The following is a 13,214-nucleotide window of genomic DNA, read 5'->3' on the forward strand; positions in this document are numbered from 1 at the left end:
TATCTCATCGTACGTTCTTCATTTATTTAAAGGATATCATGGATCTTAGTTAAGGTTTTGTTTTGTTAGCCAACTCTCATCCGATGGTGAGCTATTGAAATCGCCCTACGTCCGTTGTCCGTGATCCGTACGGCTGTCGGTCAGTCCGACCTTCGTCACTCTGTAAAAGAAAATTGTTATCGTTATTTCTTGAGATGTAATAAGTGAATCTCACTCAAATTTCAAAGATGTAGCTTTCTTTGGTCCCGACTTGTGCCCGTTTGATTCTGAAACCGATTAGAAAAACTGAACAACTGAAAGGCGGCCATCTTGTATTTTGACTCCGAAAGTTTTTAATCGCTATTTTTTTTTTAAACAACTGTTTAGGTCCTTCTCAAATCTCATTTGTAGGTTCCTCTAGGTGCTTAGTTGTGTCCGTTTGATTTTGGGACTAATTGGAAAAACAAAATGGCCGTCAGATCGCCATTTTGGATTTTGACTTTGAAAGATTGTTATCGCTATTTCTTGAGAATTTCGACATAGATCTTTCTCAAATTTTATGTGCAAGTTCCTCCTTTTTCCTAGTTTAGTCCGTTTGGTTTTGGAACTGGTCGAAAAAACTAAATGGCCGACAGGGGACCATTTTGTATTTGGCAGTTAAAGATTACTATCGCTATTTCTGCAAAGAAATTTTAAAATTTCTTATCATTAAGAGCAAAAACACAGAAGACAAGAGAAAAGAAGGAGAAAGATCCAACCTTCAAAGAACAAATAAAGATCTAACAATGGTGGGCGCCAAGATCCCTCTGGGTTCTCTTATTTACATCCTCTTCATTTCATGTTGAACTTTGATAGAGCTGATTTATCGAGTTTAACAGGTATGCTAGAAATGACTGTTTATTTGTCATCATGGTCATGTATACAATTGTTATGAATGTTGTTGTTAGTACTGAAATTTAATTTTGATGTGACTGTTTTTTAAACTGAATCACATGATGAATTTAGTTGGTTTGTCATATTCAGTGAAATTTGTCCTGTTTTTAGACATGAAGTTATCATTCATGGCTATTTCCGTGTGTGCGACTGGGTCATTCGTTATTAATTCCACGCTAGGTAGTCACGGAATACTTTTTTTTAAAACATTTTTATTTTGTTTTTGTAAATGGAGATGTTTTACCATATTGACTGGGTCCAGAATTGAAGTGATGATTTATACAATGTTGTTCTGTTTTGTTATCTAATGCGCATTTATATTGCACTGATGTTTAAAATGAATTTCGGGGACATGATATAGGGTTGTAGTCCTGTGCTTTCCTCCTGACTTCATATTACATCACGTGCAAGCGATACACACATAAATGACATATTTTTTAATACTAGAAACAAAAGTAAATCATAATTATTTTGAAAATGCATTTCTGTTTGTTTGTTTTTTTCATTTTCTTCGGATTGGTAATGTTAATAGAATAGAAGTTATTATTATACAACCTGTATAAGATTAAAGTGTGACACAGTCACCTACATCAGACAAATGACCAGGTCGGAGCATTAACGTACATTGTGTACGAGATGGTACGGAATCGACTAACTTTTTCGGCTGTCCAATCATCCCATGTACACTAAGTTCGAAAATTGTGTGACGAGATGGTAAACAGATAATAGACCAAAAAAGACACCAGATGGTAAAAATGTACTGTGGTCAATTCAGTTAGAAACTGAAATGAGGAGTATTTTTTGCCTTAATTGCTAAATATTCCAACTACTGCTACTACCAATACTGTTACTATTACTACTACTACTACCACCACTACCAATACTGCTACTAACACTCCTACTATTACGAACACTACTACTACTATTATTACTGCGGTTATATCCTATATGTCTTTATAATCATATAGCTGTTAAGGTCCATGGGCCTCTTGTTTGATAGTCCATGAGATTAAATGCTAAAAAAAATTGTCTTCCTCTACTCATAAAAAAAGACTTTGGGTCATGATATTTGACCAGAAGCAATGTTGTATTGAAGGATTATCAAGTTTGCTCAGATGAATGACCTTGACCAAGGTCACAGGGGTCTGATTATAGATTCTTCCAAATTGTAAAATGCATTGCACTAGTATATGGTGTGGGTAACATTTTTGGTTACACTACAACATGTTAGTTGCGGGTGTTGCTAGTTGTGTTATCCAAATAAAGAGGGGCTAGATAACTGTAAAGTTAACTTTCACATCTCTCCTTTATATTTAGCATTATATAAAAGAGTGAACAGTGGGACAGGGCCAAGTAGGGAAAATTCTTTAAAATCCTACTCCGGAATGATTGCACGGAATATGCTTAATTTTGGTTTGAAGCATTCTTGGTTGAAGGTGATCAATTTAGTATAAACGGTTTGCCACGACCCAATGGGGTGAGATAGAGGCGGTGTCTAATAGGGAAAATAGAGAAAATACTACAGAAAAAAATTGAGAATATCAACATGTCAGTCCTGCTTCTATTATAGGAAAGAATGAATTTTGCCTAAATCTGGCTGCTACTGACGGAGGGTTGGGAGCCAATGGGAAAGTAGATATGCTGTTTTCAGCTTGGATATTAAGATTTTCCGATTTTCCATTAGTTTGGATGAAGCAATCTCAGCCAAGCAAAGGCAGATGAGCAATACAGACCCTCCTTTTTTCCATGAAATTTTCATGTTTTGGATTTAACTTTTTTTATTTTCTCATTGTATACGACATATAAACAATAATTCAGCATTTTTAAGTGACTGCTGCCGTTAAGCTTGACAATGATTCATTACACTTGTCTACTACTAGTCTTTAGTCCATAATTTGATCTTTTTCATTCTGAGCATTGTCGGATAGCATTAAGAAGATTGCAATCTATGTTTGATTTGAAAGCCTTTTATACTGGGACCAACATAGGGTCAACTTGTACACATACCGCTGCAAACTTATCTTGGCAAGGTTAGGGAAATTACCTGTTAACGGGTTTAAAACATTCTTCAATATGCATTATATGTATTAATGATATTAGAAATGTTAAATATAAGATTCACCAAGCGTAAGTAAGCTTCTTGTAATTCTTTTCCACATTTTAAGATTAAAATGAAAACAAATCTGTCGTAGATTGACAATGAATCACTGCACATATTATATACACCTTCATTTACGATGCTTAGTCAAAGTAATCGTATTGCAATTAATTTATAATTGTATTATATATATATACATAATGGGCTTTAACCTCTTGAAACACAAAAGAAGAGATTAATACTACTAGTTCAAACGTACAGACGAGGCCAAGGTCGTCATTATGACCTCCTTTCCTATCCCGAATAATGATTATAATTGTAAATGGTGACCGAAAACCGATGTCATTGGAAACACTTGGTTTGGTTCAGATTTCGGTGATAACCCGTAAGATATCGACTTCCTTTATATAGATATACATACAGGATTTGAAGTGTCACTTTTTTGATACGCTGTAAATGTAAAATGTATTTTACGGAGTGTCAATAATCCGAAACTAATTTTTTTTTGCCTTTGATACGCTACTAGAAGCGATATATATAATAATATGAATTTATATTGAATTAATGAACATATGGTATTATAGGAAACATTACACAAGCGCTAGACTTAATGTATCACGCACAGACATAGATTCTATCAATGAAAAGTACTTCCAGCACTGCATTGTCCAAGCACTAAACTGGTTTGACGGTCTCCTCTTTATCGTTCCGAAGGATGCAAAAAACCAATCAAACTATTTTCATGACTTGTAAAAATGCGCTATTTGTTTAACGTACAGATAAATCATTTACACAGGACAGAGACACCAGTTAAGAAGCTAACAATTAATTGCACCTAGCATATTTTGCAGGAATGGTCTAAAACACGTTGTTAATGTAATGCAACATATTCCCTTTCCTTACCATGTTCATTGAAAAAAACACACGAAATTTTTTTTATATATATATTTGTACACATATATCATATTTGTGAAGAAATTTTGAATGTAAACAGTCAACAATGTGCTAATGGACACCAACGGGGATTCCGTGTAAGGAGTTCCCAACTGATAACCCATTCTTTATACTAAGTTTCTTTCACAGCTGGATTATGAATTATAAATCTGCACCTTATAGTCTGGCTTCATCGAATGGTCCTTTTTTTATCCCATTATTTTCTACTATTATTTTGAAAGGTGTCTTTCGTACTGTCTTCTCCCACTTTCTGCTTGGAAATTGTCTTTTTTTTTTATTAAAGATGACAAAAGATTCCTTTTGATATTTAAATCATTTATTTGAAGTAAACGTGAACAAATATATTTCAATGTAGGTGAATTCTATGTTATACATTAGAGATGAGTGTTGGTTATATTTTGATACATCAGATACTTGTATACTAAATACATGTATACATCTCTGGTTACAAATGTATTTATCTATAAATCTTAGCACTAACCGTCTCATTTATGTCTCTTTTCAAAATTATATTATTACATAACGGTCCTTGTTCGAATGTGTCGCCCCATTTGTAAAACAAAACATGTATCCACATGTACTTGGAAGACATCGAACAACTAAAACCACTACATACAGAAAGAAATATATAAGAATGTCGATGACTTTGTTAGAAAACTGTTAGGGGAAGGTGTTTTATAAGTATCTTATTATGCAGCTTGCCTTGGGAAAAGACAAATGATTTTATTTTTATATCAAAGTTACTGCAGTATACCTATTTCGAGCCAATTGGTATTCGTACCTGATAACTTACAAATGCCTATTTCGAGCTTCTAGGTATTATATATTATTAAATGTTAATCCATTAAATATTGTTCTATTTAAAAGTCTGATTTTAATTGATTACTGTACATGCACACATTCAAACCGAAGTTGGATTGTACAAGTGTGGTCATTTGTGACACATTCCAATATCAACACTCGTGCTACACAAATTAATCTGACATCTTAAGTCTGTACACGTTAACGAAATTATTCTTTCAGCTAATGGTAATCCTGTTCAATGAATGCTTTAACGAACGTGATATGCTTACTGCTGCAAGGATAAGGTTTTCGAAATGTACATTGGTTGTTTTAACACCTCATTTACGAGTAAGCAATAACAAATGATAATGATAATCATTAGGAAAAGTAAGATGTCTAACTACCATTTCGGAAAGCTGAGTGTAGGATAAGTGTTTGTTGCAGGAAGACAATCAAGTCTTTAGGTAGTTGTGAAACACAAGGATATATATTATCGTCTGCAAAGATGGATTCGATATTGTAGCTATTCCAGGTCAATTCGCGATGTTTCTTTATCGGAATAAAATCTGGACGCTGACAGTAGATTCTGTCCTGCTTCATTAGCACTTCGTTAGCACTTGTCGCCAAGACATTACACGTGTTGTGTGATACAGCGGTGGGATTTGTCACGATTGATGATGTCCGAACATACATCCAGGCTGATAGTCAACTCGTCCGCAAGCAAAGCATGTCTGAAAGAAATGGAACATTTGAATTCCAGAATGAACCTTAAGTTTGAATAACACATTTTGCGACAATTCTACAGTTCAGTTCTACGATCTTTCCGTTGAATTTTAAGAATTGTGAAAAATAGAAATCTGAAAGTTTTCCTTTCGGAAACAGCCAAAGATAGAGTAAATGTAGTTGTTCATACTGGGTGTAATCTGATGGCCTGATTAAAAAGAACATTTTCTGCTTAGTAGATTCTATACAGAAATTTATGAAATAATCTGACAGTTTCTTTAAATCTTATTCTTAATCTGAAAATTTATTCGAAAATCAAATCATTTAAATTAAGAAATAGACTTACCCCCTATTATAAACCGGAATTGGAAGGTTAAAAGTAACATGAAACAGAGAAACAATAATTTCATTACATGACATTCGAAATGATGTATGTATAATTGCAGCTTTGTAAACTTAAACTTCAGTAAATACTTGATAATTAGGTTCTATTTAAAGCATTGTTTTGTTGGAGCTTTTGATTTCAAGCATTGGTGATTTACACTGACAAGTTTTTGAAGTTTAATCAACGTTTCGCATTGAAAAGAACATGTTGAGACACTTACCCCCTGTTTGGTCAGCGCAGCAAGAACGATGAAAAGGTAAAAAAGATGACATTTAAATCATGTTCGTATCTGAATGACACGAATTACTCCGAAGGGTAAAAGTATGTTTATCTTTGAAATTGCCGTAGTAATTACACGTGTGCTATAATACAAAATAAATTGAAATTTCAGCATCATTACTTTGAGAACACTTTTAAACAGAAATGTAATTGACATGAAACTCTATTATTTTTCAACCAAATCCGATTTATCTGTTTACTGTACTTACAAACACCTATCCATAGGTATGCAGTCGGTGATATAAGTGGCATGACATCCAAGGTCAACAAAAGGCAAGAGAAAAAAAGCGAAAAATTATGTACTATAACATTTAAAATGACCATTTAAAATTTCCAAAACAAAATTATTGTGTGAAGTAAAAAGGGGGAAAAGTTTAGATTACTTTAATGAAATACATTTTGTACAAATATATTCCGTGACAAAATGAAGCGAGATATATTGTTAAACAATGTACTTAACATAATTAACAGAATATAAGAGCAATTGTGTGCAATTATAAAAACAGCGTTATTGATGTTATAATGCATATCTTTACACTTCAGTGTATTCACGTAGAAATTGGAAAATTCCCCTTTACTGACAAACTAATTAAACTAATTAAACGAATTGTATATGCCAACCACAAATTATCATACACAAAAGTTTTTTTTATGACAAATAGAAGAAAAAATCCATACAGCATTGAATTAAAGAATCCAAAAATTATAATAACAACGTGTAGTTTGCATCAAATAAACTTAAATCATTGTGCATTTCTATAACTGTAATTTGCTATTTTAAAGACGTGTTTTCATTACATAGTGTCAGTAGTAGTCATAATAGGAAACAAGAAAGCCAGCATAACATAATAATTCGAACTCAACACGTGTGTCCAGTCAAAAGCTATGTAAAAGATGACTAAACGTAAAAAAAAACCCAAAGCACGAGGCGATAGTGATTTTCTTCAAGTTATCCAAAGTATGATTTGAATTATGGATCGACAAGGCGTATGAGAAACATCGTCGAAGGGTTCGACAAATAGTGTTCTCCCATCTTTACGTCCATGGATCCAGGTGATTTAGCAATATTTTAATAGCAAAAATGTTATAGACTAGTGTTCAAAACCCGAGGAAACCTGTAGGGAAAAAGGCTCGTACAATGTGGACTTTAAGGTATAGATATACTGTTTACAGTGTTAACACTACGACTATTGTGCCTATGAATATCGTATCTTGGATGAGCGGAAATCCAGAAGTTTATACTTACATCCATCTGCAAAGGGAACAAAAACAAAAATAAGTTGATTTTGAAAAAGCAACATAAATTTACAAATGATGTTAATGCAATAAAATGTAAGACAAAAATACAGAGGAACATTATCTTTTAATTATTGATTATCTTATTAGTTTGCACTTTCATCGTCACTAATGTAGAAAGTTATATAGTCAATTTGTTAAAATTTCAAAAAGTAATGGAATGTGTAGGACTTTTGTTTCAAATACTTTAATACTTACGATCTGTCGAAATCGGGTGCAGAATGGAAAAGAAAAAAATGAACAGTAATAATAAAAACGTACACACATATATATATGTTCAGATGTCAAATTATGAGAAACAGAAACTTATTCACAAATTACGCAGATAATTAATCATTAAGGAGTATTATTTTCCCAAAGAAATGAATGTTCAAACTCGAAAACGATGAAATTATGGCAAAAGATAAATGAATGGAAGTTGACATGACTATCTGGTACCATTCTTTAAATTCAAGGTTAATATAGCCAGAGCTTCCGAAAGTGTAAGCGTCTTTTGTATCAAAATTATCCGCCATGTAAAAGTGTTATAAAATCCAATGTTAAAAATTTAATCATTCCAACACACTATGAGTCAACATTAAAAGCTGAAATACCTGCTAAAGATGAAGCATACCATACATAGTTAAAAAGGCATTGTTTGATAAACACAATCAATGGGATTAATTGCACATTTCGATACTATAAAGATAGAATACGGACAACTAAACTCCGACCTATAGTACATTGGTATTACTTGGTTATACCTTTGCGTTAGGTATTCAGTATTTTCGACTAGAGTTTGTGATGTTTACCTGTATCGAAGTTTACATTACCTACATGAATCGGCGTTCGCCGAGAAATAAATGGCTTTAGGCAAAGTAAAGTACATGTAGTGACGATAATTTGACAATAATGCGTTGTAAATACTAACCCACTTCTCCAATGCGGCCCTATCAGATAGCACACTTCCCTTGATAATTCTTATTACAAATATTTAAGCCTTGCAAATATTTACACTTGAGACGTGATATAATCAATTTCCATTCTGACATTTAACCTGTATAGGCACTTGAGCGACCAGAAACAGGTAGTTTGTTGTGGACCATAGACTGATCTAACGTTATGCCCGGAGTAAAGTCTGTAAACAACGTTGTATTTGATTGAAGATATCGTTTCATGTCAGAAAGAAGTGAGCAGTAATTTATATCTATAATAATTGTGGGTGCATTTGCTAAATGCTGAATTGCACATTACAGTTTATATAATTTATCTGTCACTAAATCTTTACGTTAGTACAAAATTTATGTATCAGTTGCTTTCATAAGCTTTAGGTGAGGTACTTATGTTCAAAGGCGGATACTACCTTAGTCCCGTTAAAGAAAATTTATTTGACAACTGAAATTAAAAAAGTAAACTTTCGTTTCCTGAATAGGAGTTATATATTACAAGTCTTAAAACATCCAGATTAAGCGGCTTAATACTCTTTACATTACACTTACATATGTACATGGTCCACAACTGTCGTATACATTATTGGTAGTAAAAACGACGACTTATCAGTCTCAATCCTCACGATATTTGATAGAAGTAGTGATATTATGTAAATATTTTTTGTAAATGTATGCACTAGGAATCACAGATGTTTTGTTCTGTATTTTAATATATGGTTAAAATATTTTGTATCGACTTGGCACTCTGATGTGTATTTCAGACACTTGTTCAGAACTCTTGTCATGCTTGCTATATTGTATGACTGAACAGGAAAGTTTTAGCTTGATCCTATATGGAAATGAAAGGTTTAGTTATTGAATTGGAATATGAAAATGAAATTGAAAATAAATACACACGTACTTAATCACCTGTACACATTCAATACGGCTCATTTACCACAAAATAGAACAAGAATAATATTGAAATGTGTACCAATAACAATATACAATGGATGCTTTCTATTTCTTTTCAGATGTCTTCTTTAAGCTAATAGAACATTTTCAATATTCTCTTATATATTTCTTTCAGTGATAAATGGAAATAAATATACCGGGACAACTATCGGAATATATATGTTTGAACAAACTTACCGGCTATGTTGACGAAATGAAAGGCATTATCAGGAAGCAGGGAGATATGAAAAAAAAATAAAATAAATTGTATATTATTTGTTACACTTTTTTCACTAGTTTAGATACGTAGCAAGTCTGTTAAAGGTTTTAAAAATTAAAATTATTTTTAGATACTTTCCCAACATATTTGTTATGGCTTCATTTCTTTATAAAAATGTGATCAAATCGTTTAAGTTTAAACAATGAAGGCGCCCAGAACAGCTATCTATATTGCCCCATGTAAGGTACAGCGCTGTAAAGGCATTAATTCAATTTTAGCTAAAATTTCAAATATTTGAAACTACTTAAAACTTACCCCTGCATGCCATCGACATGCCTTTTCGTTGTTTGTCATTGCGTTGTATAGTTTTTTACACCTGAGGCACGAGAACACCGCGTGGCCAGTCCGTGATGGATGAGGAGGAGGACTTGAACCGTCGTCGCTCTGAGCTTGGTTGTTCCCAACCTCGGTCAAAAAAACATCACGTGTCTTGTTATTGGATAGACTTTCTAGGGACCCATGAAATTTATTTTTTCCATTCTTAAGAAATCTTGTATGTTCTAGGACTGTTTTCCTGTCTTCAACTTCACGGCGAATGTTCAACTTTGTTAGATGTGATCGATGTCTTTTCACGTCGTTGGCATGGTTACGCTGTTCCCTTATCACCTGCTGTTTGAGTTTCTTTTCGAGGCACTTTACTCTACTTTGATGAGTAAATAGGTTTAGATATACCATCACCAAACCGCACGCTTCACACTCTACTTCACGGAAATCACATTCTTCAACGTGTTTCATGATATCGCATCGCCTTATCTTTTTCTTACATCCTTTCGAAATGTTTGGACAGGTCATGGCCGTGTTTGGACAATCGTCTCCCATATGGTCAGGTAGGCTAGAAAGAGGGAACGTTTTCCCACAATTATTGTGGCAACGGATTTGCAAATTTAAGAGTTCCAATCTGAAGTCCATGGACGGTTGTGACGTTTGTTTGGTCAAAGGGTCACTACACACTGGGCATCGCTTTGCCATGTCACTCCGAAGTCTTTTCTTCACACAAGAACTACAGAAGATGTGACCACACGTATTTTCAACTGGGTCCAGGAAAACTTTATGGCATAATTTACAAACATATTTTTCGTCTACAGCATCAACGAACTGGCGAGGGTCTAGCCCCATGTTGAAGTATATCAATCTGAAAAGCAATATTAAAAAGACTGTTAGTAATGTGGAAACACTTATGGAAAGATCTTCTGTTGATCTCCTTCCACAAAATATATAAAAATATTTGTAGTTGTAAGCAGACTATGACAATATCTTTCTACGAACATCATAAATGGGTGACAGAAAAATGAGGAAAATATAGTGTCACAGAAAATATAAACATGTGTTTCTTTTTCTAGATATGGACATAGTATCATATGGTTTATCAAAGCCTGCTTGTTTCAAATCGTATATACATCGTGTGTGTAATTTGTGGTATTTGAAATGTACATTTCTTTCTCTTGGTAATATCACTGAAATTGACAGATACCTACGCATTTTAATGCTTTTTATGCAAGATTAAAGTCGTTTACCTTGATCATACTCAGAGTTTTGATAGGGTAACAAAATAAAGCCTGCATGCAACTAAATCTTAACACTCATTACAAGAATCCCGATATTGATGTCAACCATTTCTAAGATGTTTTAGTAACTTAATTTAATATTCTCCCTTGGATACAATGTCTTCATTACTTTTCCCCAACTGTATCATACTAACCAGTACTGAAATGTGTTATTTTCTTGTCTATTGTACATTTTCTGTCGATAAAACACGTCAAAGGATTGGCAAAAAGATACACACATGCATAGCACATTTCAATACACGCAGTGCCGACAAATAAATTTTCAAATAGCAGTGACCAACACTGAAATGCCAGTCAACGTGACACAGAGTCCAAAAATGTTTTGAAATGTTTTACATCGACAATCGTTTTTATGCTGTGCATAGGACACTCTATTTTGCGACTAACTTTGCCACCAGGAGCTTAGAAACGCATATTTTTCGTGGTTGTAGTGAGTTGATATTCGTAATGATGACAAAAATAACAACAAAATACCAACTTGACAACAGAATCTGAATTTAAAGTCAAATTCAATAAAACATGAACAAATGAAAAGTTTATGTAAAAACCCCCGGAGTAGAACGAAGACCAAATGTGTCGGAATGGTAAGCGTAGTCTACTACCATGACGATACGCACCATGTAAGTCTTAGTCAGTCCAAGAAAGCAATGTCACGTCTCCAAATTTTAACAATGTCAACAACAATGAAACCGCCTGGTATACTTACAAGCATACAATGTTATGAAATATAATTACAAAGGTTACAATGACATCTTCTTATCGATCTTAGCCGTTATCCTATACCTGTCTGTTTCTCTATGTAACCAATATCGGGTCATAATACTTCGTGAGTTGATTGTAAGTAAATGAAGTAAAAGTAATGACATAGATACAATGTATATACAATGGCAAGACTCGGATTTCACACACAAAGCCACGCGAACAAAAGACAACCCGTGTCTATTGTACCTAAATCGTCGCCGTAACTTATATGTATAATTCAGCAAATTTTACAAACACAATAGTTTACGTTGTTATATACAGAATATGAACTATTTGGTATGTTCGTTGTGGTTATGAAAGGATAATGACAAATGCAATTTAATTAGCTGTAAAATTAGGTATGTAAGATATAAAATCATAATGCACCTTTCATTGTGTGAAATATTACTGCTCAATTGTACGTTGAAATTTCAGTGTGGCAACTTGATTTCGAGTAATTAAATAAAAAAAGAGTCTTTTTGACAGTTCCAGAACCTTGGCACAAATCTTCTGGTCTATATTAATGTTTTATGTATATACTATGTTATATGTGGGCCAAATACTTTTGTTACTTACCGTTTCGTTTTAATATATCTTGCACGCGCTCCATCAATACTTTTATCCATACAATGTATTGATGAATATACTATGAAACTGTGTTGTTAGCTACATAAAGGTTATTCCGCAGTGACTCTTATTTATGATCTAAGTCGATTTAGTGAGAAGACACGAAGGGAAAATTCGATGAAAATCTGGATCAGATTGTAAGAAGATATTGATGGATTTTATCGGCAATGTCTATATCAGCGTAAAAGTATTGAATGACAATATTTACCTCAATAATGGTACAGTTTGTGTCCGTGTACATTGCGGTATCTCGACCTAATTGGACGTGATATCATATCCCTTGGTTTGTAAAGGAAACGGCTCGCCGTGTTGATGGATGTTCAGCCTTCAGTGATTGATTTTTCATGGGGTTTAAATCTGTTGATAACCTATATCGTACACGGATTGTCTCGTAGGTGTTCGTTTACGTATGTGATAGGATTTTAGTTGTCGAAAGACGGTTTTATGTATATGTATAAGGTTAAAGTACCATTATTTGTTATCTAACTTCAAGATACACAACATAGGTTTTTAGCAACGTTTGTGTTCACAAACTATATCTACAGTGACATAACATTGATATTCTAATGGTTATTAAATAATTTACAGACACAACGTAAAACAATCACATGGAGGATAAAAGAAATCGAATGAAACAAATAAACATCAATAGGAACCAAGGTGATACCAAAACAGCAGGATGGTAGATGAACACTGAATCAATGCCTAC

General features: G+C 33.5%; 1 pseudogene; it reads right to left on the reverse strand.

Moving 5' to 3' along the window:
* Positions 1-91: 91 nt before the first annotated feature.
* On the reverse strand, positions 92-10,688 carry LOC132548741 (TNF receptor-associated factor 3-like; annotated as a pseudogene).
* Positions 10,689-13,214: the final 2,526 nt, after the last annotated feature.

Source organism: Ylistrum balloti, unplaced genomic scaffold (genome assembly GCF_031769215.1).
Source record: "Ylistrum balloti isolate Yb309-2 unplaced genomic scaffold, AGI_CSIRO_Ybal_v1 Utg370026, whole genome shotgun sequence".
In the NCBI taxonomy this organism is placed as follows: Eukaryota; Metazoa; Mollusca; class Bivalvia; order Pectinida; family Pectinidae; genus Ylistrum; species Ylistrum balloti.